Here is a 25,245-nt window from a genome sequence, read left to right as displayed (position 1 = left end):
CCGAGCCCGTCCCGGGGCGCCCGTTATCCCCCACCCCTATTCCCACCCAGCGTTTGTCCCCGGCCACCCCCCAGTTGCCCCGCCCGGCCCGCACTCCTCTCCACCCGCGGACTCCGGAGCCCCCAGCGCTGGCCGCGGCTGGCGCCCCCCGGGGATGCCAGAGCCCACAGGCGGGCCCCCTCCAGGGAGGAGGCGGGCGCGGGCCGGGGCGGGTGGCGGCAGCCCTCAGACCCCGCGCCACCCAGCTCCTCCCCCAGGACCCGCCGCTGCCACTTCCCCCAATTTTTTTTCCCCGGACAAACTTTCCTGGGCCCGTCCCGGGGGTCGATGTGGGAGGGGGTTCCTTCAAGTTTCCTCTCCTGACTTTAGGATGATCAGGGTCTCTCCACCCAGCCCCTCGCCCCCTGGGAGCCGGGCCGCGCCCCCCATCCACCGCGCGGGCCGATCCTAGGGCGGGACGGGGGCGGGAGAAGGAAATCGGGCTCCCCTGCCCATCCCCCGCCCGGGGCTCACCCCCCGAGAGCCGGGGGGCCGCCGCGCCGTGTCCCGCGCCCGGCCTGCCGGCGCTGCTGGACTAGAGGGATTGATTATTGATTGGTGATCGGGGTCGCTGAGGCTCCGGGAGGGCCCGGCCGGCGGTCCGCGGGGAGGAGGAGCTGGCCGGGCGGCGTGGGCGGTAGGGCGACGCGGGCTCACTTACGGGCGGCGGCGAGGGCGCGGGTGGGCCGGAGCTCATGCGGGCGACCCCCGGGCGGCGGCGGCGGAGCGGGAGCCGGAGCCGGAGCGGCGCGGGCGGCGGCGCATCGATGCGCTGCGGGCTCGATTGCGTCTCCCTGGGCCAGCTCTCAGGCCGGGAATGGGGCGGCCGCGGCGGGGCCGGCTCCGGGCGCTGCCGGGCGGCGGCCGCTGGAGCGCGGGGGCGGCCTCCGGGCCCACTGTCCCCGAGGCGGCCCTGCACCCGGCCGCGCCGGCTGGGGCTCTGGCCCTCTCGTGAGCCCCGAGGCCGACAGTCCCGGCGAGGGCGGGCGCCCCGCGCTCCGGCACCGGCTGCCTGAGCGCTCCCGGAGCAGCAAACCCCAGACTTCTTCCTCCTCTCCTTCCTTCCTTTTTCCCCCCCTTATCTTTTTCTTTTTTTAGTCTCTTTCTCCCTCTTTTTCTGACCTGTGTCCTTTTTATTTTTTCTCTGCGACTGTTTTGCAAGTTTGTTTTAAAAGTTCACAGCATGCTTTCTTTTCTTTTAGACCGGGAGACAGTGATCTCACCCACACGGTAAGATCAAAAGTCTCCGCTCACCCAGCCTGCGGGCTTGGGCTGGGTCCAGACGTCTCCCAGGATGCAGATGCGCCGCCGCTGGCCTCCCCGGCTATAAAGCCGCTTCCAGAGCCTTCCCGCGCGCAGGAGCGCTCGGAGTTGTGGGGTGCGGACCCCAGGCGGGGCGGGGAGGGGAGTCCGAGGCGGGCAGCTGCGGGACTCTGGGGCTGGCGGACTCGGGGGCTGAGGCGCCGTGCGCGTTGGGTGCCCGCGGCCGCAGAGGCCAGAACCGCTACTCCTCCAGGCCCGGGAGACGCGGCCGTGGAGCGTGAAACGCTTCTTGCAAGCGAGGAAACGGTGAGTTGGTAGACACCGCCGGCGGCCTCACCATTCTGGTGGCTGCGCTGAGCTCCTGTCGCCTGGAGGCGGGTTGCGCTGCACGGGGTCAGCTCCCGCCCGCTCCCAGCTCACCTTCGAAGCGCCCACTTAGGCGCGCCCGGTGCGGCGTGTGCACAGCGCGGGGCGCCGCGCACGGAAGCGTGGAGTTCTCCCTGGTCGTGCTTTTCTCCTCCTTTCCATCCCTTCGCTGTTCTTGCAAACCTCTGTTCCCTCGGCCCCCTCCCCCTGCGGGCCGCGGCCTGAACTCGGGTCTCCGCGTAGCCGGCGGCCGCCGCTTGGTAGCTGCCTGGCCCTCCCCTGCTCAGGCGCCGAGCGCTGTGCGATCCGCCCTAACATCTGTCCGTCCAACCATTGGCGCATCCATCAGTGTCAATGGGCTGCACATTGCAGCGACAGCCCGCCACGCACAACACGGGCTATGCGGAGTGCACGCCGCAACCATACTGCCATGCCGGGACACGCAAAAAGGCCCCCGGCCTGACTTGGTACAGCCTGAATCCCTAATCTGTGTTCTTTTCGCCACATGTACCCACCCCCACTTAATATTTGGACCCCCCAAACATGAATAGTTTTGCAGGCCATTCTAGGGATGGAATTGAAGGAAGAGGGGCAGTGTCGCCCGAGTCATTATTTTCTACCAGGTTTTCTCTGCCCTTCTGTGGGCTGGGTGTGGCTAGGAGAGAAGGAAGGGAGACTTCCCAAATCCGCACCAAGCACACTGCAGATCCGGGAGCTACCTGGATGCAAGGGCTTAAACCCCCTTCACTTGGCCCTAGGCTGTGTTGTCGAGGTGGCTGGGCAGGTTTTAGCCAGGAGGTCTCGCGCTAAAACTTTTTGGCCCCACCTGGCTGCTGCGTGACATGGCCTGATGGAGAGGAGCTGGAGAGCGGAGGGAAACGTTGATCCCAGTGAGAACTAAGTATCAGATTTAGGGAGAAGTAGTGTCTGGGTGGCAGTAAGTCTGGAATTCACATGTTATTTACAGAGGGAGAAAGGGCAGGATCGTAGGTTTGGGAAGCCGGAGCTTTGCGCGGAGTTCCCTGCGCCCATTCCCCGAGAGTGCCGCTCTCGGCTGTGGTTGTTTGTTGTACCTGATTTTGCCTCTTGCCTTCAACTCCCCCATAACCCCTCCCCAAATGTCCAGAGGGCAAACATATGCACATACCTCCCTGATCAATCCAGCCTGACCAAAGGGCCATCCCTGTCCTCCCCCTAAGAACTTAATGGGAAGAGCGTACGGTGGACCTACTCTTGGGACATCTGCAGGGCGGCTGTACCAGGCATTTTACCTGACTTTATTCTTACCGCAAAGATTTCTGTCTCGGTACCTGGTGCCCCCTCAGAGTCCACTACACAAACGGGTAAAATCCCGCGCACCTATTCGTTTCGCCATTCGCGAGTAAGAAGGGGAAAAGGAGCCGCCTTCTAAGCGAGCACTGAGGTATTCTCGGTTCGGTTCCCGAGGAGGCCAGAAGTGGCCGCGGCGGCGTGGGCTGCAGCTCCCTCCTGCAGGTAGACACCGCGCTCTAGGGTGCGGGCTTCGCCGCCCACATCCAGTGGTCGAACTGTTTTCACGCTAGACTAGAGGGCGGAAAAGTCTGCACCCGCGGAGAAGCTAGAATTCTGTAGAATGTACACTGTGTAGAAATCTTTTCACCACTCTTCAGAGTTGTAGATTGTCTTTGAAAAACAACAGGCTCTGGCCCTGCAAGCCCCTGGTAACTTCTACCCGCGCTGAGTCACTCTGAAAAGTAAGCCCCTAGGCCAGTGAGATGTCCTCACCTTTGGGAGGTGCCGCGTTACCGGGAACATTAAAAAAAAAAAAAAAAAACCCTAAAAATAGGAGGAGGAAAAATGAGCAAAGGCGGTGGGACGACTCACTGAAACACCGAGGTGCAAATGTCCATAAGAGAAACTGGCACTTGCATGGCAGCCAGGTGGCTCACCCAACAGCTGGGTGGTAACCTTGTGATCCCCAAACATCACCCAGGGCCATGAAGGCAGTGCTGACCCCCAGGACTGCACCTCAGGCCCAGTGGAATCCGGCTCCTCCTCCATAGCGGTGCTATGTAATCAGTAGAAAATCTGTGGAAAAGCTCCCAAATGAAGCTTCTTCAGGTCAGGGGTTAGAAATCTGCCTCCGGCTTTTTGAACTCAAGGAAATCGGGACACCTATCCCCAGGGCTACCTGTGCCCCGCCCCAGGATCATTCATGATCATTCATGATACCGGGAGCCCCGCCCGGATAAGTTTTTAAAAGAGAGAGGGGAAGTCATATGTAGGCGTGGCTAGGAACAGGTGTGTGCTGTGGGGACGGGCACTTGGCTCGCAACACGCCACACAGAGTCACAAAGTCAGTGCCAGAAAGGAGTAGCCAGGCCACCGCCGGGAGGCAGCCGAGGTTGTGTTTGAGGTGGTGATTGAGGGCAGTAGGTGACAGCTGGACCCAAAGAAGGCCAAGTCCTGTCCTTATCTGGAGTGGCCACTGAGGGAAAAGACTTCAGGGAAAGAAGGTGTCCTCAAAGCTACTGTTACAAGGTGAGGAGCTAGGGCAGGCTCCTGTCCCAGGCATCCAGGGCCTAAACCTTGACCTTGGAGAGTGGTTCTTGGAGGGAACCTTGGGCCACCTGGAGGGACTGGGCACGCTGAGTAGTACCCTCTGGGAGCCTGTACCCCCTTTCAAAGTGTGAGGGTATTTGCCCAGGGTGTAGGCTTTTAGGGAGCCCAGGACTGGGCAGCACCTGGGAGGGAGGGCACCAGGTGGGTGCCCTCCTGCCTGCACTCACCTGGAACGCTGGCATATGGATTTTTCACCTTCCTCACACCTCCCCACACCACATTCTGGGCTAGACAGTGTCGAGGAGGTGCCCTGGGTTCAGGGAAGCTTGCCACCTGCACACCTCACCCAGAAATTGGGCCCTGGAATCTCGGCCCCTGCCCAGGCAGGAAGGATAGGGACCCTGGCCCTCGCCAGGTGGTAAATTGTTTGCTAAAAGTGCATTTACACAGCGGCGAAGTTTGTTTCTCTTTTTCCGGTAGCTTTGTTTTAACGAACCAGATGTTTTGTCTGTAAATTCTCCCAAGAACTTTTACAGTTTTGACGTGAAATAAACCTTCAAAAATTCGAAGAGTATATTAATACCACTTCTGTGGGGCCTCGGGAGAGCTGAGTCAGGCGCGCCTGGATGGGAGCTGGGGGTGGGAGTACAATCTTTGGAGAAAAGTAGGGGGCTTTTCTTGGCCCAAGGTCAAGAATTGGTTTGGGGAAGGTGAAGTGCCTCTCCGACTCCCAAAACAGGCGCACACACACGCATCGTCACACCAGAGTACACACTCCCAGTCCTCCTCCAACCAGGCATAGCTTGCTACTTCGTAAATTTTTTGTGGCTTGGGGCACAGAGATGTGACTCAACTTTGCAGACTGTGTCCACTGCATGCCGCTGCCTTTTTCCACGAGGACCGCCTGACTGACCGCCCAACTGAAAGGCAAACGGGCCTTCGATCTTCTTCCCTGGCAGGCTTGATGCCTGACTGTGCGGGGCTGGGGCCAGGACAGAGCAGGGTGGAAGCTGGTGCTCCTGTCTGGCCCGCCCTTAACTCCTGGGCACAACTAGATTCGGGAGAACTTGGCGTGGAAGCTGACCTAGTCTAGTCCCCCAGGAAGCCACAGCCTGCAGGTCCCCCTCTCCAGTGCTTCTTTTTTTCCGATTCAGGATTTCCAGGCAGTTATAAACACCTTTAGAAAAACAAAAAACCCCACTTAACAATACACCTAAAAGAGGGAGGGAAGGAAGCAAGACGGTTATCACAGGGGAGTGGGGAGAGGGAAACCAGGTCTGCCTAGAAACCCACCCTCTGGTCGTGTGAGTCATAGCGGCTACTTTCTTGGGTTTCCCAAGACAGGAGATGGTGATTTTCTACTCCCTCCCCTCTCCCCACGCTTTCCAGTGCTCTGAGTCTCGCATCTTCAGATACCTCTTTCTTCCTTCATTCTCTTTCGTTCAATCATCTACGGAACTTTCAAAAACTTTTTTTTTAGGAGAGCGAAGATTAAATAAAGAAAATAAAACGTCTTTGTATTTCAGTCTAAGGAGGACAGATGCACATTAAACTCAGTTTGGAGCGCTTAACTCCAGGCGAAATGCCCTTTTATCAAATCCCACGCGTCGACTTGGGTTGCGCTGGGAATTTCACGAATTCCTTGCTGCAGCGTGGCGTGGTTTACCCCCACCCCCACCCCACTTTGGGTGAAATGGATTTTTGGAAACCATTTAAGCAGAGCTAAAAATAAGGGGGAGAAAAAAAAACCCTACACTAGAGATAGCTGCAGCTGCCCTAGGGGCTCACCCCTGGCCGGGAGCAAGCAGCTATTTGCTAGTTGTAGCTCAGGGGTGCCCAACTCTTCCGGTGTGGTTGCGCCAGCTGCCCCACACTGCAGGTATATGAATCATTGTGTGGGCAACCTGATAACGGCTGTGAACCTCGGCTCTTTGAATGCTGGAATCCTGAAGGAGGTGGAGGTCCCAGAAATCAAACCACCAGGTCTCAGCCGACCAGACAGCCCATCTTTCTGAGGCTGGTGACCTCCTTAACTAGCCAGGGAATTGGCAAGACTAGGAAGAATCTCGTTTCCCAGCTCTTCTTTCCTACACTGCTTTTCTCATCTGTCTTCAACGTTAGGGTTTTGTGTGTGTCCCTAAATTTACAATTTGCAAACGGGGAAGACGGAGCCTAAGTTTCAGCAGGACAGGTACAAAAGAGAGGGACAACACGCTGGGGGCCTCATTCTTTCACGTTTTTGTTTCTTGAAATTTGATGGATATCACCTGTAGTTCGACAATAGGAGGGTCAGGGTGACTGGGGACATGGTGGCCCGAAGCGTTAGATAATATGGCATGCAGGTAGTCTCTGATCTCCAGGGCTTTGATAACACCAAGATTTTCCCCCTTGCAGAGCAGTCCTAAATTCTGCCTTTTCCCTTTTCTGCCGCCTCTTCTCTTTTCCCCATCTCTTCCTTTCTTTTTCTGTTTTCTTTTTGTGGCTTGTCTCTTCCAACAGTCCCTCCTCCACCTTTATAAGACTTCTCAAAGGTTATTTATTTAAGGTCTACCAAGTGCTAGCCCCAAACAGGTCCAGTCCTTCTCCCTGTGGCAAGGTGGAGGCTGTTACCGCGTGCAAATGGTGAGTGCACAAAGTAGTTCGGAGTTTTTTGCAGCTTTTTTAGGTGGTGGAGGGGAAGGAGGTCAGAAGTAGGTTGACACTTGGCTTGAAATAAAAGAACATGTTAAGAAGTTTCCAAGCTGCCAATAAAACCCTTTAAGTGGCTTGTGATTCAGTGCCTGGAGTTGCGGGGATGGCATTGGTAAATGACTCTAATGCCCAAAGAAAAATATTACAAATGCCGCTGTCTCGGCCACCAATCGGGCGCCGCTCTTCTGCGCGGGCGATGGCTCCTCTCTGGCGCGGAGGGCACCCGCATTTGCATGATAAATTGACCAGACTGGCGGCAGCCAATGAAATATTCAAATTAGGCCGGGTGGCGGGGTAGGGGTGGAGTCCCTGGGGCTGCCCCTTGGAGCGGCGGCGGGAGCGGGCGCTACCACCTCTCCGTCAGCGCCCTCTGGAGGCGGGACAGCGCGGGCGAGCGCTCTGACCCAAAAGGCGACATGAGGTTGGGGGTTTGGGATGCAAGGGGCTTTGGGAGGGGTGATGGTGGGCTCCGGGTGGTGCTTCGCGGCCCCAGGAGTCTTTCCGGCTGGCTAGTGGACTAGGCTGTACAGCAGGGTCTCCGCAAGCCTCTTCACCTTAAAAGTTGATGGATTGCAGAAGTGGATGGTGACCCCAAGGAGGGGTTTCAGAAAGTCTCCAGCCTCCTTCCCCCAACCACCTTCTCTAGGTTCCCCTAACGAACCCGGCACTTAAGTTAAAATCGTGTATTTGCTCTTGTTGACTTAGCTTCAAGACAAGATTCTTGCCCACCGCAGACCACATGGCCAACTTTCCCAAAGGCCCTCTGATAATGAAATGATGGGGCTGATACATCAAATTTTCCATCTTGCCCTGAGCCAACGACCCTGTACCCTCACAGGCCAGGGCGCTCCGGAGGGCACCCTGCCTGGAGCCCCAAACCTTGGCTAAGCTGTGGGAGCCTAGGCAGGGGCAGGCAGTGCCTGGAGGCTGGCCTCAGCCGGCAGAACTTCTCCCCTGGGAAAATGCTTTCTGGAGGAAGCACTCAGGCCTCAAGGCAGCTCCAGTGAGTGGGCAAAAAGGGATATACATAAGGCATAAGGCGCTGGCCAGGGTTAGGTGCTCAGCCAGGAAGATAGGGCAGATTCACATAGGGGAGATTGGCTTGGTGATGAGGCCACTTCTGATTCCACCAGAACCTGGCCCAGCTCTTCCTGGAGGTCCTAACTCAACGGGGACTTTTGCATGGGAGCCAAGGAACAGTGGATGTCTCTTGTCCGCTGATCATCTCTTCCCTTCCCCCAGCCCGTATTCCCATGCCAGCTCCCTAGGCTGCGCCTGTTAGAACCTACCGGAGCACCCCACGGACTTGCCTTTAAAGCAGAATTTTTAGAAGCGCAGTTGCCTTTCTTTACTCTGCTGTGGGATGCTGAACACTTTGTTCTTTCTCTATCTCAGCAGGGCTTAGAGTTGGTTCCCAGCTAGCTGTCTCTGGGAATACTCAGTCCCCATCCCCGTTCCCAGCCAAAAGGGTCTGCAGGAGGTGGTCTACACTCCAGTCACCAGCCCTCTTGGCATCTCTTCCCCAGACATAGTCAAAGCAAGTCATTCGTCTGCAGCCAGCCTCCCCTGCCCATTCACCAAGGAGAACCTGGGGATAGGACCACTCAGAGCCTGGCCCAGGCTGGCTCACTAACCGTGTGTAAATACACACAGCAGAAAGAGTAGGTGCTGAACACACATTTGGGAGAGAGTGAATTTTGACTCTCAATCACCTTATAGATATTATCAATAGTTTCAAAGTATGTTGCCCAAAAGATGTTAATTCCTAAGAAGGCTTTTGTATCATTTGGAATTTTGAGGAGTGTGTTGGCTGAAGACAAGAGGGTCTGGCCCCAGGCTTGATGGGAATGCATGGGGTAAACAACTGGTGACAGAGGTACAAAAGGGGCCTCGCTACTTTCTAAGAGAATCTTCCATCCTGGCTGGTTTTAGGACCTGGGATGGGGTTCCCATCAGGAGGAGGCCTAAGGAACGAGTAGGCCTCTTCCTAGATGGCTGAGTCAACTTATACGACAGGGCAGAGAAACTTGTCTTGGAAGCCCAGGAGCCCTCCTTTCTCCTCCCCATCATCAGGCCTCACCTGAGACTTGAAAATGGACGAGAGTTTTCCTCCAACGGTGAAATTCGTTAAAGAGTCACTCCTGTCTAGAATGTGCAGAAATGCAAGCCTCTCTCTTTCTCTCTCTCTCTCTGTCTCTCTCCACCTTGAGGATGCTGTATCTAGAGCCCATATAGGGACAAGAAGGTAGGCAGTGAAAGCAGGAAAGACGTAGAGGGCTGGCTGTCATCCAGCCCTGCACCCAGTCCTATCTCAGCTGAACTGTGCACGATGAATGAGGAAGTAAACGACAGGTGAAGTACCAAGAGAGTGAAGCTAGTCAGTTTATCTGAGGAGATAGGTATCAGTGAGTAACTGTAAGGATCACACCTATAGTTGGGGTGTCCCACAGATGGATGTGTGTGCAGCAAGCAGTACCTTGCAGGGGAATGCAAGCTCCAACTGTGGTGATGGGAGGCCTGAGCCTGTGGCCCATAAGTAACCCAGTGAGCCTGAGCAGGTTGCTCTCTCTCTTTGAACCTCGTCTCCATCTCTAAAACAGGACAGCTTTCTCCATCTTAAACACCAAGTAGGAATTCAGCATGGAAACCTTCCATCAAAATTGGAGATGCCTTGGCCAGGCCCTGTGGCGGCTTATGCCTGTAATCCCAGCACTTTGGGAGGCTGAGGCAGGCGAATCACTTGAGTCCAGGAGTTTGAGACCAGCCTGGGCGACATGACAAAACCCTGTCCTCACAAAAAGTACAAAAATTGCCGGGCGCGGTGGCTCAAGCCTGTAATCCCAGCACTTTGGGAGGCCGAGACGGGCGGATCACGAGGTCAGGAGATCGAGACCATCCTGGCTAACACGGTGAAACCCCGTCTCTACTAAAAAATACAAAAAACTAGCCGGGCGCGGTGGCGGGCGCCTGTAGTCCCAGCTACTCGGGAGGCTGAGGCAGGAGAATGGCGTAAACCCGGGAGGCGGAGCTTGCAGTGAGCTGAGATCGGCCACTGCACTCCAGCCTGGGCGACAGAGCGAGACTCCGTCTCAAAAAAAAAAAAAAAAAAAAAAAGTACAAAAATTAGCTGGGCATGGTGGCATGCACCTATAATCCCAGCTACTTGGGAGGCTGAGGTAGGAGGATCGCTTGAGCCTGGGAGGTTGAGGCTGTAGTGAGCTGAGATCACGCCACTGCACTCCAGTCTGGGCAACAGAGTAAGAACCTGTCTCAAAAAAAAAAAAAAAAAAAAAATAGAGATGCCCCTTGAACCCATGGTTTTTTGGAGCTACATTCTGGAAGCTTTCAGAGTCAGACCAGAGGCATTGTGTCACTAGCCGTGTGCCCGTGGGCAAGTCACAATAGAGTTTACTTCCCAGGGCACTTGTGAGGCTCATCTGGGATTATGTGTGTCCACGCCTTGGCAGAGAGCTTGGTGAAGAACAGTAGTTGTCCAATAAATGGTACCCCCTTAAGTTGGTGTGCAGGGTGGCCACAGGGCCGGACCACCCTGAAAATAAAGGCTTATACTTGGGCTGAGCCTGGATGCACCTGAGATTACAAGCAGGTGCTTGGAATGTGGTGAAAAAAGAAAGACAGGAGAGAATGGCTGAAGGCAGCACGCAGTCCACCTGACTTTGTGGGAAGAGTGGGCATTTGCAGGGCTGATAAGGCAGGTTCTTCCGGGCCTTTCTGTGAGCTCATTAGAGGAAGGGGTCCGGTGACTGATATTTCTATTTTCCCTGTTAGTAGCGACTGGAATTTGCACCATCCAGGTCAGATGGAAAATAGAAGGCGGGAAAATCTGACAGTCTCATTGATTTGCTCTCTTTGCCATCGCCACTTTTGAGAGGAAGAAATGTGACTTCAAAATTGCAATTAGGAACCAGCCTGCTAAGGAGTCCTCTCGTGGGCTCCCGTGCCGTGCAGAGCACAGGCCCATCTCATCTCATTTCCTAAGGAGGTAGGTTCATTCATGGTTTCAGCAGGAGCAGGCAGTGCAAACATGTGACACCCACCCACAAATAATAGCCAGAAAGGCTGTCCAATGCTTCCTTCACATTTTTGGTCAGATCTCTGAAAAGATGGCCATTCTCCCAATGTTTTAAAAGTATTAACTTCGTTTCAAACATCCTTTAACCTTTAATGTTTTGTAACTTGACGAAAAGGTCATTTTGTGCTGAGGATGCAGTTGTTCCATAATTGTTCAGCTATCAGGGTGAATTCCAACCAAATCTAGAATGATTTAATGGGATCCAACCCCCACCCCCCCGACACACACACACAATAAATGAATATTTTCCCATATATTTCTGTGTACATGTACATGTACTTGTGCATATATATTTACATATTTGTATCTATGCATACACATATACTCATTGGGACTTGGATTCAATGGGCATTTCTAGCCTTCTCACAGAGTGACTTATCCTTTGCAGGAAAATAGATATTAAACTTACTCTTTTGAATACATTTTGCTAAATATTTGATGGCAATTATTTATTGTGCATTGTACTCATTCCTGATTTCTTACAGAAAGGATTTGGTCAATTTCTAATTCAATATTTCATTGCTGTCTCTACAATGAATGCCCCAGAAGCTTAGGAGAATTGAGAGGTTTTTTTTTTCCTCTCTCTTCTTTCACAGTGTGAGCTTTTTAACTGTCACCGGCTAGAGCAGTCCTTCTTCTTCACTTTTACCTTTCTTAGCTGATGTATTCTTGGAAACAGATGGCTGAGCATGTTAGATTTATATTTAAAATAAGAGTAGAGTTAATAGGCTCAAAGAAGAGCAGGAAGGTATTTTCTACAAGGAAACTGCATGAGGTGTATGCCTGGACCCCAGAAGATGTGTTAATACTTTTACCTATTCAAGAGGCATTGCATTGTGGTCTCCTATATTTCTTGCTCTGATGATTGAGTTTTTAAGATAAAGGCTCTCCAGGCAAATAAGGAACAGTTGGATAGAGTAGCTTACCTTAAGTCTCTACAGACTCATGTAGAGAGCAAATCTGATCTAAACTGTGTAAAAATATCAGTAAGGCAACTCTATAAGATTAACGCTCGTATTAAACCTAAAAGAGAAAATTGGTCCTTTTTTTTTTTTTTTTTTTTAAGACAGAGACTCACTCTGCTGTCCAGGCTGAAGTGCAGTGGCACGATGTCGGCTCACTGCAGCCTCCGCCTCCTGGATTCAAGCGATTCTTCTGCCTCAGCTTCCCAAGTACCTGGGATTACAGGCATGCACCACTATGCCCAGCTAATTTTTGTATTTTTAGTAGAGACAGGATTTCACCAGGTTGGCCAGGATGGTCTCGAACTCCTAACCTCATGTGATCCACCTGTCTCGGCTTCCCAAAGTTCTGCGATTACAGGGTTAAGCCAGGGCACCTGGCCAAAAATTGGTACTTTTAAAAGGAGAGAAGTTTTACTTAAAAGCAAACTCCTTTAAAAGGTCTTTGGCTGGACTAAATGGTAATGAGGCGAAGCAAAGCTTGTGACCCCTCAGTAGAGCCATCCAGATTGTCTCTCTTTGGGGCCAGATCCTCTAGAATGCATGATCTAAGGTCATTCATTGCACATTCCTGGCTTCAGACTGGTTTTCTGAATTTGCCTGCGATCTGATTTTTGTCTTCCTACATTTCTGTGTGTGAGATACATCAAAAGGTCAAAGAATGTGTGAATCATATGGGTATGGTTTAAATAATACCTGCATACACAACACTCAGTCACCTGAAACCTCCCCGGACACCTCCCAATTCCAGTCCCCTCTCCTGGAGGCTACCTCTATTTTTAATTTTTGTAATGATCACTTCCTTGCCTTACTTTGTAGTTTTAATATTTAGGTGTGTATCCCTGGTCATGTTCATAAATGAAATATTGTATGAATTATTTTGTGTCTTGTTTCTTTTACTCAGCATCGTTTTTCAGACTTAACCGTGTGGATTTGTGTAGCTCATTCATGATCAAAGTTGTAGACTATGAAAACATTAGTTTTATGCAAACATTAGGATTTTTTCCCCCAATTGTGTGGATATCATGAAGAATGCCGCTGTGAACATGCTTGTTCCTATGCCGTAACTCACATGGGGAATATCTCTATTTATATATAGTTAGGGGTGGGATTGCTTGGTCAGAGTTTGCATATCTGCAGCTCTAACTGTTTTCCAAGATGATTGTGTCAATTTTCACTCCCACAAGCAGTTTTTAAAGTTCCCATTGTTCTACATCCTTGCCAGCCTATGATATTGTTAGCAATGTTTTTTCGTATTTGTAATGTTTCCTAATCTAGCGGCTGTGGTTGCTGTCTCACTGTGTTTAATTTGCATTTCCATGATTACTAATGAGTTTGAGCACCTTTTTATATCTGCGTGGTGATCGGGAATGCCTTATTTGTGAGATGTCTGTTCAAGTCCTGCCATTATCTGTTGCGTACGTGTTTCACATTCTTTCACCCAAATTCTCTGTTGCCCAGTTTGTTTCAGATTGTTTTGGGACAGTGGATCAGATCAGAAATGTTCCAGTGAGATCTCTCACTATATTTCCTAGTATGCTTTAATCTGTGAGAAATACGAACCCCTGCTCACAGTGGCTTCAGGAAATTGGCCAGAGGTAGATTATGGCTCCATTATATTAACAGGAAGTCAGTTTTCTCTGCCTTCTTACTCTTCCCTTCATTTTAGGCATAATGTCATCCTCAAGGTGGTTTATCTTACGATTTCAAGAGGGCCACAATTGGCGAGTGGAACTAATTGCTTCTTTGTCCACATTCAACAGGGAAGAGAAGAATAGAAAACTTTTCATTGACCCATGTAATCTAAGTCATTCCCTTCAGTTTCCAGGGGCCACGTCCATGAAGCAGGAGGCATCTCCAGGGAATGCCATGCCCTGACACCTTACTGAGCACTCCTAGTAGGACAAAATGAATACTGTATGGGGAGGAGGCAACCTCAAACAACCACCACGCTTACTGCCAAGCCTATAGGGTTTTTTTTTTATTCATTTTTTAATTTGTGTATAATAAAATGCATTTTTTTGGTATGCAGTTTTCTGAGTTTTGCCAAATGCACAAAATCACATAACTACCACTGCCATCAAGATTTGGAACAGTGGCTAAGTGTGGTGGTGGCTTACACCTGTAATCCCAGCACGCTGGGAGGCTGAGGCTGGAGGATCGCTTGAGCCCAGGAGTTCAAGATCAGCCTGAGCAGCATAGTGAGACCCTGTCTTTACAAAAAACTTTTTAAAATTTTGCTGGGCATCGTGGCATATGCCTGTAGCCCCAGCTACTTGGAAGGCTGAGGCAGAAGGATCACTTGAACCTGGGAGGTTGAGGCTGCAGTGTGCCGTGATTGCACTGCTGCACTCCAGCCTGGGCGACAGCAAAATCCTACCTCAAAAAAAAAATTTTTTTAAAGATTTAGAATAGTTTTCTTTTCTCTTTTCTTTTCTTTTCCTTCCTTTTTTTTTTTTTTTTTTGACAGAGTTTGGCTCTTGTCACCCAGGCTGGAATGCAATAGCATGATCTTGGCTCACTGCAACCTCCGCCTCCCAGGTTCAAGCGATTCTCCTGCCTTAGCCTCCTGAGTGGCTGGGACTATATACAGGTGCCCACCACCACACCTAGCTAAATTTGTTTTTTTTTTTTTTTTTTTTTTTTGAAGTAGAGGCAGGGTTTCACCATGTTGACCAGGCTGGTCTTGAACTCCTGACCTCAGGTGATCCACCAGCTTTGGCCTCCCAAAGTGCTGTGATTATAGGCATGAGCCACCACGCCTGGCCTCGAATAGTTTTGTTACTCCCCCAAAACTGCTTTGTGCTGCCTTTTTGTAGTCAAACTATTCACCTGCCCTTAACCCCAGCTCCCCCGCATTAGAAACCACTGAACCTCTGATCTGTTCTTTACCCTAAAGCTTTCCCTTTTCCAGGGTGTAGCGTTTGTGGAATTAGAGAGTATCTTACCTTTCAAGTCTGACTTCTTTCGTCTAGTTTAATGCATTTGAGATTTATGTGTGTTGTCAGATGTATCAGTAAGTTTGTGTCTTAGCAGTGCTGAGAAGTATCCCTTTGCGTGGATGTACCTAGGTCTGTTTCTCCATTCATCAGCTGGAGGACAGCTGGGTAGTTTCCAGTTTAGGGTGATTACAAATAAAGCCACTATGTACATGCACCTCTAGGTTTTGGGTCAACATAAGTTTTCATTTCTCTTAAGTTTCAATACTTAGGAGAATGATTGCTAGGTCAATGGTAAGAGGGTGTATAACGCTACAAGAAAGTGCTAAACTGTTTTCCAAAGTGAGTGTAGTATTTTGTATCCCCACTAGCAATGAAATGAGAGCTCTGCTTGCTCTGTAAGAGGCATTAGTGAATGTGAAAGTGCTTTGTAAAGAGTAAGGGTGTCTCACAGCGTGCCCAGGTGGGAAGATTCAGAGGGGGCATTTCTAAACTCTAAACTCCTGTGGGCTCCTAACCCATCCTTCTGAATGGGGACTGAATACTTCCATTTCCAGGTTACTTGCTTCTGCAAAAGGGAGACAGGGAAGTCTCCTTCTCTTTTTGCAAATGAGGGCACAGCACTGCCTCTCGTGGTTGAGCCAGTCATTATTCAGTAGGAACAGCAGTGAGATTCTCCAGCCTTCAGTTTTGTTCCTGAGTTCACAAAGTAAAATGCAGCGTGATCATTTGGAGCATTCTTATGCTTTGTGACAAGAACGAAGGCCATGGAAACAGCCACGTGTCCAATCAGAATGTCAGAGCTGGCAGGGACCTTAGCAATTGTCACTTTAGAGATGATAACCTATTACATCCCCAGGTCTCCAGAATCCCAGCCCAGGACTCGTTCCTTCAGCCTTCCTGGATTGCCCTGGGTGGAACAAGATCAGCTCATTTAGCACGTAGCCTCCCAGAACACAAGGCAGCGTCCCACCATGGTGGGATGGGACCGGCTTCTCTATACACAGTAGCTGTGCATGCAGAGACAGAAATGAAGCCGTACTGCCGGGTGCACCGTGGCCAGAGATCCTCCTTCCTGGTATATACTCCCAGAGCCTTTGCTTCTTTCATTTCAGTGCGCATTTCTGAGGCACCTTCACATTTCAAACGTCCTGAGAATATGTTTAATTAGAACTTGGCCATACAGCCTTTTAAAACAAAACAGAAGGGACCGGCTAATTATATCGCTCAGCATTCTGTGGCAAACATATATTTTTTTAATAAAACACTTTCCTAACCAGAGTAATCCCTGGAGATGCAAATCCTCATTTATAAGAAGTTTCCCAAAGGGAGTTAGAGAGAAGATGCCTTATAAAGAAAAGAGACAAAGAGAGTGGGGAAGTGTTTTCAAAGAGCTTTTAAAAGATACACTCATTCTGAGGTTGAATTACAGATATTTTAAGGGTACCAAATTTTATTTCAGATGTAATCCTTTCCTGTGTTTTTGATCATGTATTTCCGTTTTTTCCCTTTTTGATCATTGCCACAAATGCCCATATTTCTCTTTCTGGTGTCTTTCATAAGTGCAATATTTAAATAAACAAGGGATTTTCCCAAAATGCACCTCATCTCCTACTGTTTGTCATTTCCTTGTCTTGCTCTGTAAATAACCCTGTGTCTCACAGCAGAGCTTACACAGAATGAATGCAGGGCAGCCTGTGGTCCTGGGGAGGACCTTCCCTGTAATCTCCGCAGCCCAGGACAGGGAGAGGGAGGATTTAGGTCCTGCTGCAGCGTGTCTTCAGGAGTGGAGGTCGGCTTGGGACATTTGCATTCATGAGGCAGCCGCAGAGGGTCAGAGCAATAATTGTGCCAGCTGATGTTTGCTGGGGGGTTTACTCCAAGCCAGGCCACACGCTAAGAAATTTAGGTATCGTACCTCATTTAATCCTCACAATACTCACAAAATATAGTTGTTCTTGCTCCATTTTGCAGATGAAGAAGACGAGGCTGAAGGACTGCACAAAGGATCTCACAGCGGTTAGAAGGGTTAGATCTTGTATTTGGACTCAGGTCTTCCTGCCCTGGAACTTAGCTCTCCCACACCTAGTGCTGGGCGCATTAGGAGACGTCACGAGGCTCAGAGATGCCACCCTTCCTAGAACGGGCGCTGTGCCTCTCTTCTCCACACACTGCAGCGGGGATAGGCACTGCGTTTTCAGATAAGTTCCGTGTGCATCAGGGGCTCGGTGGGAAAGAGAGGACACACTCAGATTAGGATTATTCATGGAGGATTCTCCAAAGAGGCTATTTGGAAAGGGAACGGTGAAGGAGAGCACAAGAGAAAATGAACAGAACTGGTACTTCCCCACGTCTGAAGGGGATGGGTTACTGGAAGCCAGGAGGAGAGTGTGGTAAGAGCCACTTTTAGAGGAGTTTTTACCTTCAGGAGAAAGGGCCCAAGAAGACCCACAGGGAGGTGACCAGGGAATGGCATATGTAGACTACACTCTCTTCTCTTTCTCCACTCTCCTGCTAGGGCTCCGCATTGGATAAACCCCTGCAGGAGCAAGTGAAACTGCCACCCAGGTCTGCCTCCCAGGGCACAGCCCACAGAGAGCTCTGAGGCAAGTGGTAGAAAACTAGCACAGGTGCAGTGCATCTTGCAAAGCAACCAGCCTGTGCTGGCCCTGGGCTGGAAATGGGAAGAGAGGAGACCATAGCACTGCCCTCAAATACCTTAGAGTCTGTGGAGGAGTCAGGCGGAGAGAGGGGGTGTTCCCTTGGCAAAGGGCTCCATGAGCAGATGCAGGCCATGGGCGATGCTCCTGCAGAAGTTTTGAGGTTTGCCCTGTGTGCCTGGAAGGAGCGTGCCCACTTTGACATGCCTCGCCTCCTGTTGCCATTGACAACATGAAGGCAAACTCCTGGGACCGGGCCTTTTTCCTTGAGATAAAATATGTATAATTCTCTGTTATCAAATGATGATTACATAAAATCTAATTGAAAAAATAGAAAGAAGAAAAGAGAAATCATTTATCATCCTGTTCTCCAAAGACAACTGTGAACGGCTTGGTGGAACTCCTTCCAGTGGCTTTTCTCGGAGCTTTGCCTCTTTGGATGTGGTAAGAGTCGGATGCAATTTTGAATTTTGAGATTTTGATTGAGCATTGCTGGAGTATTTTGCCATGTTATGATAAATCTTTGGCAAACATAGGTTTTGATGGCTGCATAATACTCTTGTATGAATGCTAGCACAGTTCATATTATAATTCTACTGTATGTATGTATGTATTTATTTATTTATTTATTTTTGAGATGGAGTCTTGCTTTGTCACCCAGGCTGGAATGCAGTGGTGCGATCTCAGCTCACTGCAACCTCCACCTCCTGAGTTCAAGCTGTCCTCCCACCTCAGCCTCCTTGAATAGCTGGGACTACAGGCCTGCGCCACCATGCTGGGCTGATTTTTGCATTTTTTAGTAGAGACAGGGTTTCACCATGTTGGCCAGGCTGGTCTTGAACTCCTGACCTCAGGTGATCTGTCCACTTCGGCCTCCCACAGTGCTGAGATTGCAGGCGTGAGCCACCATGCCCAGCCATCTTCTACTGTTTAAATGTTTAGGTTATATCCTGTTTTGTTAATATTAAATAATGCTATAATTAAAAACTTTGTGTTTAAAGAATTTTTCCATGTTTCAGATTATTTATCCAGTAAGATGTCTCTAAAATAAAGCTACTAGAGGTTGAAGTACCTAGCCAAGGGCCAGTCACAGAATAGACACAACTTGGTTGATAACTATTGCTGTTCAATGGTGAGTGTTTATGTCAAGCTCTTCTGCAATTAAGAACTGCTCCAAAGACCTTCCTCTAGAACAGAGCTTGAATATACTGTGAGCCATGTAATTCTCAATGTTATAATAACCACATTTCAAAAAGCAGATGCAATTGAAATTAATTTTAATAATACCTTTTACTGGAGCCGGGCACGGTGGTTCACGCCTGTAATCCCAGCACTTTGGGAGGCCAAGGTGGGCAGATCACTTGAGCTCAAGAGTTTGAGATCAAGCTGAGCAACATGGCAAAACCTTATCTCTACAGACAAATACAAAAATTAGCCAAATAGGGGGGTGTGTGGCTGTAGTCCCAGTTACTCGGGAGACTGAGGTGAGAGAATCACTTGAGCCTGGAGGGTTAAGGCTGCAGTGAGCCAAGATTGCACCACTGCACCCCAGCCTGGGTGACAAAGTAAGACGCTGTCTCAAAAATAATATTAAAGCAAACATAAAAATACATTTTATGTAACCAATTATGTCTAAAATATTATTTCAACATGTGATTATATGTAATCAATATAAAATGTATCAATGAGATAGTCTACATTTTTTTCCGCATGTAACCTTTGAAATCCGATGTATAGATTTTATGCTTACAACACAACTCCATTCAAACCAGCCTCATGCTCAGTGTTCAGCGGCCACGTGGGTGGCTGATAGCCACTGTGAACGGTGCAGGTCTAGAGCAAGGAACCCACCAGAGATATTTGCCACTGTTGGCATCTTCACCTAGCCCTGAAATCCAGCCACCTTTTCGTGCCTCCCTGAGCCCCCTTACTGACGTTCTGGACTGAGGGTGGACCAGGTGGCCAGGCGTGACATGACTTCTGTACCCGGACATTTTTACTGGTTATCCTCATTCCTGCCTTGACCTTAGCCAATCACAGCATCCCTCTCTCCCAGTGTGCCTGGCACTGGTTCATTCAGAGACATTGCACACTTCCGGCATGGTAAGCCCTGGGCCTGACCCTCGGGATACAGGTGGACAAACAGAACTGTCTTGTAAAATTTAATTACAGAACTTGTCAACGTTTTTTGGGTCTAGTAGGGGAGACAGACTTTAATCAAATCATCGCACAAGTACATACTTTCTAAATGTGGTAAGTGCTACAAGGGAAATGTACTTTTAAAGAGGCTAACACTGGGTCATGGCATGAGTGGCCCACCCTGAAGGCATTTAACAGAGGTGGCCCAGCCCCTGGCCAGGCCGTCTTGGGGAACATTCACGTGAAAGATGAGAGTGAGATAAGAGGATCTCAGTTTCCTTCTGGTATCCAGGGTCCCTAAGCGACATTAACAGAGTTTCTAGGACAGACAGTAGCTCACCGGTTCATGTGTCTGGGGCCCAGTTGATCAATTCCTGTTTGTCATCTCTAAAAAGTATTGCAGCCAGCTGGAACATAAAAGTAATGAGGAAACAGGCCGGGTGCGGTGGCCCATGCTTGTAATTCCAGCACTTTGGGAGGCCGAAGTGGGCGGGGGATCACCTGAGGTCAGGAGTTCAAGATCAGCCTCACCAACATGGCTAAAACCCGTCTCTACCAAAAATAAAAAATTAGCCGGGCATGGGGCACACGCCTGTAATCCCAGCTACTTGGGAGGCTGAAGCAGGAGAATCACTTGAACCTGGGAGGCGGAGGTTGCAATGAGCAGAGATCGTGCCACTGCACTCCAGCCTGGAGAACAAGAGTGAAACTCTGTCTCAAAAACAAACAAACAAAAAAGTAATGAGGAAGCAAAGGGTGACTCATTCATTCATGCATGCATTCATTCATTCATTTGTTCCTGTGTTCATGCAGCAACTCTTAGTGAGTGCTCTGTGGGATGCCAGGCAGGCTCTGCACAGTCAGAATGGCAAAGCCAGCCTTCTCTGGCAGATTACACACTGCCAACTGAACACACTTTTCTGGGGAACATATCCACTTAAAAGAGAGGAAAAATCAATGCTAATAGAACTCCTTATCTGGTTCCAAAAATGACATTGTCCATAGTGGCTGATGCTTTGAGCCCTTGGCTGCTCTGGAAGCATGAGCCCTGCATGGACACAATTTTGTAAGCTCCTCGAAGCCGGCCAGATCAATCAATGAGAGGCTGCAACGTGGAGAGAGTCTGGGTTCCAGGGGCAAACTGTACTATTCCTCTTCTACCCTGAAACAGGACTGGGACCCTCCCTTCAACCTCCAGCCCCTGGGGACAGGGTAATTTCAGCTGCACCTGATGTACCCTATACATCACTGTCTTCTCCACCAGCTCTCAAATTAAACTCTGATGTATAAAGTTAAACAAAAATGAGATAAAATTTGGCAGAGGTTGAAGAGGGTCAAAGTAGTCCAAACACAAGGTAGACTATTGCTTCTTTTGATTTATGTTATTCTTACACTTTGAAAAAATAAAATTATAAATCTCCCCGAGACTTTCTCATTGAGAATGAGGCATTGCTAATTTATTTTCAATAGACTCCCAGGGTTTTCAGCTGGGAGGAGCACTATAGCTGTTGTTTGTAGTGAAGATGCCATGGTTCGACCTTGGGCGTGGACTGTGATGATGTGAAAATATCCTGCAAAGTTAGCATCTGCAGGCAGTGGTGTTGAAAACCACCCTCCCTTACCTGGCTCATATCACAGACCACAGTGTCTATCCTTCCTTATTTTCTTATTTAATCCTTGCAAACCCATAATGTGTGACACAGAATTCATTGTCCCCTTTTGGCAGTTGGGGAAACTGAGGCTTAAAGAAACCACGTGTCTTCGGTAAATATTAGCATGTCTAGTAAATGGCTGGGACACAGAAGTGAACAAGACCAGCACCCTCTCCTAGAGACCTTCTTCCAGTACAAGAGACGATAATCAAGTCAAATGACTAAATATAAAGGATGATTATGTGTAGAATTAATTGTGAGGAAATGGAAGTGGGAAAAAGGATAGAGAAAGAGGGGTATAGAAAGCCAAGGGAGGGCCTTAACAAGGGAATATTTAACAGTAAGATTTACTGTTTTTTTTGTTTTTTTTGTTTTTTTTTTTTTTGAGATAGGCTCTTGCTCTGTCACCGAGGCTGGAGTTCAGTGGTACTATCAAAACTCACTGCAGCCTCAAACTCGTGGGCTCAAACGATCCTCTCACCTCAGCCTCTCGAGTAGCTGGGATTGTAGGTACACACCCTGGCTTATTTTTTGATGTTTTGTAAAGATGGGATCTCACTATGTTGCCCAGGCTGGTCTTGAACTCCTGGCCTCAAAGGATCCTTCTACTTCAGCCTCCCAAAGCACTGGGATTACAGGCATAAGCCACCAAGCCTGGCCCAAGTTACACATTTTTAAAGGATGGTGAAGGCTGCTGTGTGTAGAACTAACTCGGGGACAAGGGCAACGTCAGAGAGACCAGTTAGTAGGCTGTGCTCATTTTCTGGACAAGATATTGTGGTGAGTTGGGCCAGGTGGTGGCAGGAGTGGTGGGGTACAGAGCTTAGAACAATTTTGAAGATAAGGTGTCTCCAAGGGATCTGTTTTTGCTCCCGTGCTCTTTCCACAGCACACCACCTGCACCAGACTCTGCTGGTATCACTGCACCAGACTCTGGAGCAGGCTGCTTCTCTGGAGGAGGATAAAGACAGGAATGCTATCTAGGGAGATAAGACAGCACCAGCAGGCATCAGGAGCTTCAGAGAGGAGGACCCCTAGTCCTGGCTGCGTATGCGCTTATGTGTGTCACTTGCGATGTGCATAGTCGTCTTCAGTCTTATTTTTTCCAGGTAACTGCAAAAGCTAATTTCCAGCTCATTTAGCTCTGTTCTTTCCCTAAGCTCCTCTAGTCTGGCTTTTGTCTCTGCCACGCCTACCAAAACCACTCTGCTCAAGGCCATGGTCAATGTCTCCATTGCCTAGTGCAGGACCGTCAGAGCTGCTCTGGGACAGATACACCAGATGCATCAGTTTCCTGATAGAGCAGAATCTCTTGGGGGCCTGATGCCCACACAGCCTGACGCTCTGGGATGGATTTCTGCACAGATGCAACCTCTGTGGGCAGAGGCCAGGATGAGGCTTATGTGGCTGTGAAGACCAGCCTTCGATCTGTTTTCTGATGCAACCACAGTGCTGCAGGCTCTGCTTCATCTTGGAGGTTTGATGGGTGCAAACATAAGGGGTTTCTGGGTAGAGCTGAGGCCTGGGCCCTCGAGTCTCCTCTGTCTGCACAGCTGTATGAGGTTGGCAAAGTGCCAGCCAACCTCAGTGCAAGCCTCACCAAGTTCTCAAGGAACAGCCTCTGAAGGTCCTTCTCTATGCTGAGTTCTAGGGAAGGAAAAGGAACTCAAGGAATAGAAGAGCTGATCTGCCCAAGTCATACATTTCTTGGGGGCACAGGAGGACTACATCTCTCATGCTCACTTGCAATTCACTGTGGCCACTCAAATTAAGGTTTACCAGATGGAACATGAGCAGAAGTGATGTGTTCTCCCTCCAAGCCTGACCCATGAAAAACCTACTGGGAACACTCCCCCATGCTCTTTTCCATTCCATGAGCTGGATGCAGATGATGGCAAGGAACTAGTGTGAGGTGGAGCCGTAAAACAGAGGGAGCTGGGATCCCTGAATGACCACATGGACATACACATACACCAACGACTGCTTTGTAAGCAAGAAATAAACATCTACTGTATGGAACCTTTGCGTGGAGGGTCTATTTATTACAGCAGCTTAGCTTATCCTGACTAACACAATCTCTGCTCTCAGGGAGTTTAAAATTGTTTCAAGGAGGCAAGATTCACTCATACAATTCTGGAATGATAGTAGGTGGCTCAGAAGAAGGGTAGGTTGTAAGGTTTGGACTTTCAGTTCAGAAGTCACAGACTGCAGGCCCTTGGGTATTAGACTTTCCCATTGAAGCCCTTTATCTGGAAAACTGGTAGACTGGGGAGAAGGCCCTTCTGGAAGGGAACACATTACAGTCAAGGGTTCAAAAGTAGGGCTTGAAGCAAGCAAAGATGAGATCAACCATGGTAATTCCTAGAAAGGGAAAAAAGAAAATGGCCTTTAAATACCTAAGAGCTTTGACTGCTGCAGGGATGAGACAAAAGTCAGACTTTCATAACTTCTCTCCTGTGACACCTTGGAAGTTCCCTGGGGAGGACCCCTGAGCCTGGGTGTGTGGGAAGTTGGTGTCGGCTTGCTGTTTCCCATGCCTTTTCTCCTGGCTAGGAACCCCACTTGTCTCTTTTAACCAATAACTTAGCTTGGACTTGAATGCTTGATTGGAACAGCAAGTCTCCAGCTTTCTGCAGAGGTCTTCATATGATGAAGTTTCTGAGCTGAGGATTCTAACTGAGACTTCCAGCTCTCAGCTGAACTTCAGACGTGGTCTTTACAGTCACAGCTGCTGGCAAGGCCCTGAAAAGCTCAGCTTGGATCTGTCTGTCCCTACCAGGTTCTGGGGGAAAGGGGAGGAGAGCAGGCAGGACACTCCCAGTTTACAGCCCAGGGATGCTGAGTCCTAGGGGAAAAGGTATTGCTCATCACCCTTGAACCCTAGAAGTGGCAGGACCTCAGGGGAATTCAAAGTTGTCTTCCTCTTGGGAAAGATAAACACTTATGCCACTGGTTCTCCTGTTCCTGGACACGCCACTCCCCTCTTCCCAGACTCACACACCCCCTAAGTGCACCCCAATGAATGGTGCTGCTCTGGGTACCCCACAGACAAGCACTGGGGAGCAGCCACTAAAGACATGGGTCCTGGTTCCAGCTGCTGATTTTGATTAGGGGTGTGACCTTGGCCCTCTTCATCCCCCTCTGCTCTTCCCCTGTTCGTTCACAACTGTTTTTGTTAATATTCATGGTGCATTATGTAACTATTGTTCACGTTGAGCCAAGTAGTGTACTAGACTTGCTTGGTTGCTTTCATTCTCCTTTTATTTTCCCTGAAGCCAATGATCAACTCATTTTCATGTGCTTGGTGTTCTTTGCACAGATGATTAAGTTTTCCCATACCTACCTGCAGCCTCTCAAGACAATTTTCCACAAGATTGAACAGATCAGAAAATCCACCAGGAGCAGTTTCTTCTTGTTCTTGGAGACATCCCCTCTGAAGGTCTCTGACGTTCCAGTTCAATTCCCTGCTTGGACAACAGCATAACTATCATCTGGGCTTTCCTTCACCTCCAGCTTGGAGGATTTCTTTACTTCTCTCATCCATTGGATCCACTGCTTCCTGAAGCAGACGCCTTTCCCTCCTTGGTTTCATCTCTTTTATTGGTGCACAGCCCCCAGAAACTGTCTGCTAATGCAGGGATGACATCTGGGGGTTAAGCTAGCAGGACAAAGGAGCTTCTGCCATTTCTCTTCTGGATAATCATCCCCCAACAAACAACAACAGCAGCAAATAAATAAAACAAGAAGAATGTGAAAAAGAAATGCAAATTTCATTTTTTACAAAATAAGCAGGCAGATACAACCCAGTACGGCAAAGAGTGGAAAATAGGTGAGAGAGAGCCAAAGGGCCTTGCTCTGCTAGATGTCTGCAGCAGAGTAGAAGCTGATCTACCAGGCAGA

The 25,245-nt window shown here is 49.5% G+C and overlaps 1 long non-coding RNA gene across 7 annotated transcripts in view; it reads left to right on the top strand.

Moving 5' to 3' along the window:
* Window positions 1–39: 39 nt before the first annotated feature.
* The window catches only part of LOC103234437 (uncharacterized), a 31,321-nt gene continuing 6,115 nt past the window's right edge, over window positions 40–25,245 (top strand). The window contains exons 1-3 of one of the 7 annotated variants that reach the window (XR_012093205.1): window positions 40–10,903; window positions 15,754–17,998; window positions 18,574–23,364. This is a non-coding gene — a long non-coding RNA (uncharacterized lncRNA). Of the gene's footprint in view, window positions 10,904–14,408; window positions 17,999–18,573; window positions 23,365–25,245 lie in introns of those variants that run through there. The other 6 variants (XR_012093208.1, XR_012093207.1, XR_497618.3 and 3 more) reach the window with 6 other exon arrangements.

This window comes from Chlorocebus sabaeus, chromosome 6 (assembly GCF_047675955.1).
Source record: "Chlorocebus sabaeus isolate Y175 chromosome 6, mChlSab1.0.hap1, whole genome shotgun sequence".
Taxonomy (NCBI): Eukaryota; Metazoa; Chordata; class Mammalia; order Primates; family Cercopithecidae; genus Chlorocebus; species Chlorocebus sabaeus.
The sequence above is the reverse complement of the archived record's forward strand: the minus strand, read 5'-3'. Positions and strand labels throughout refer to the sequence as shown.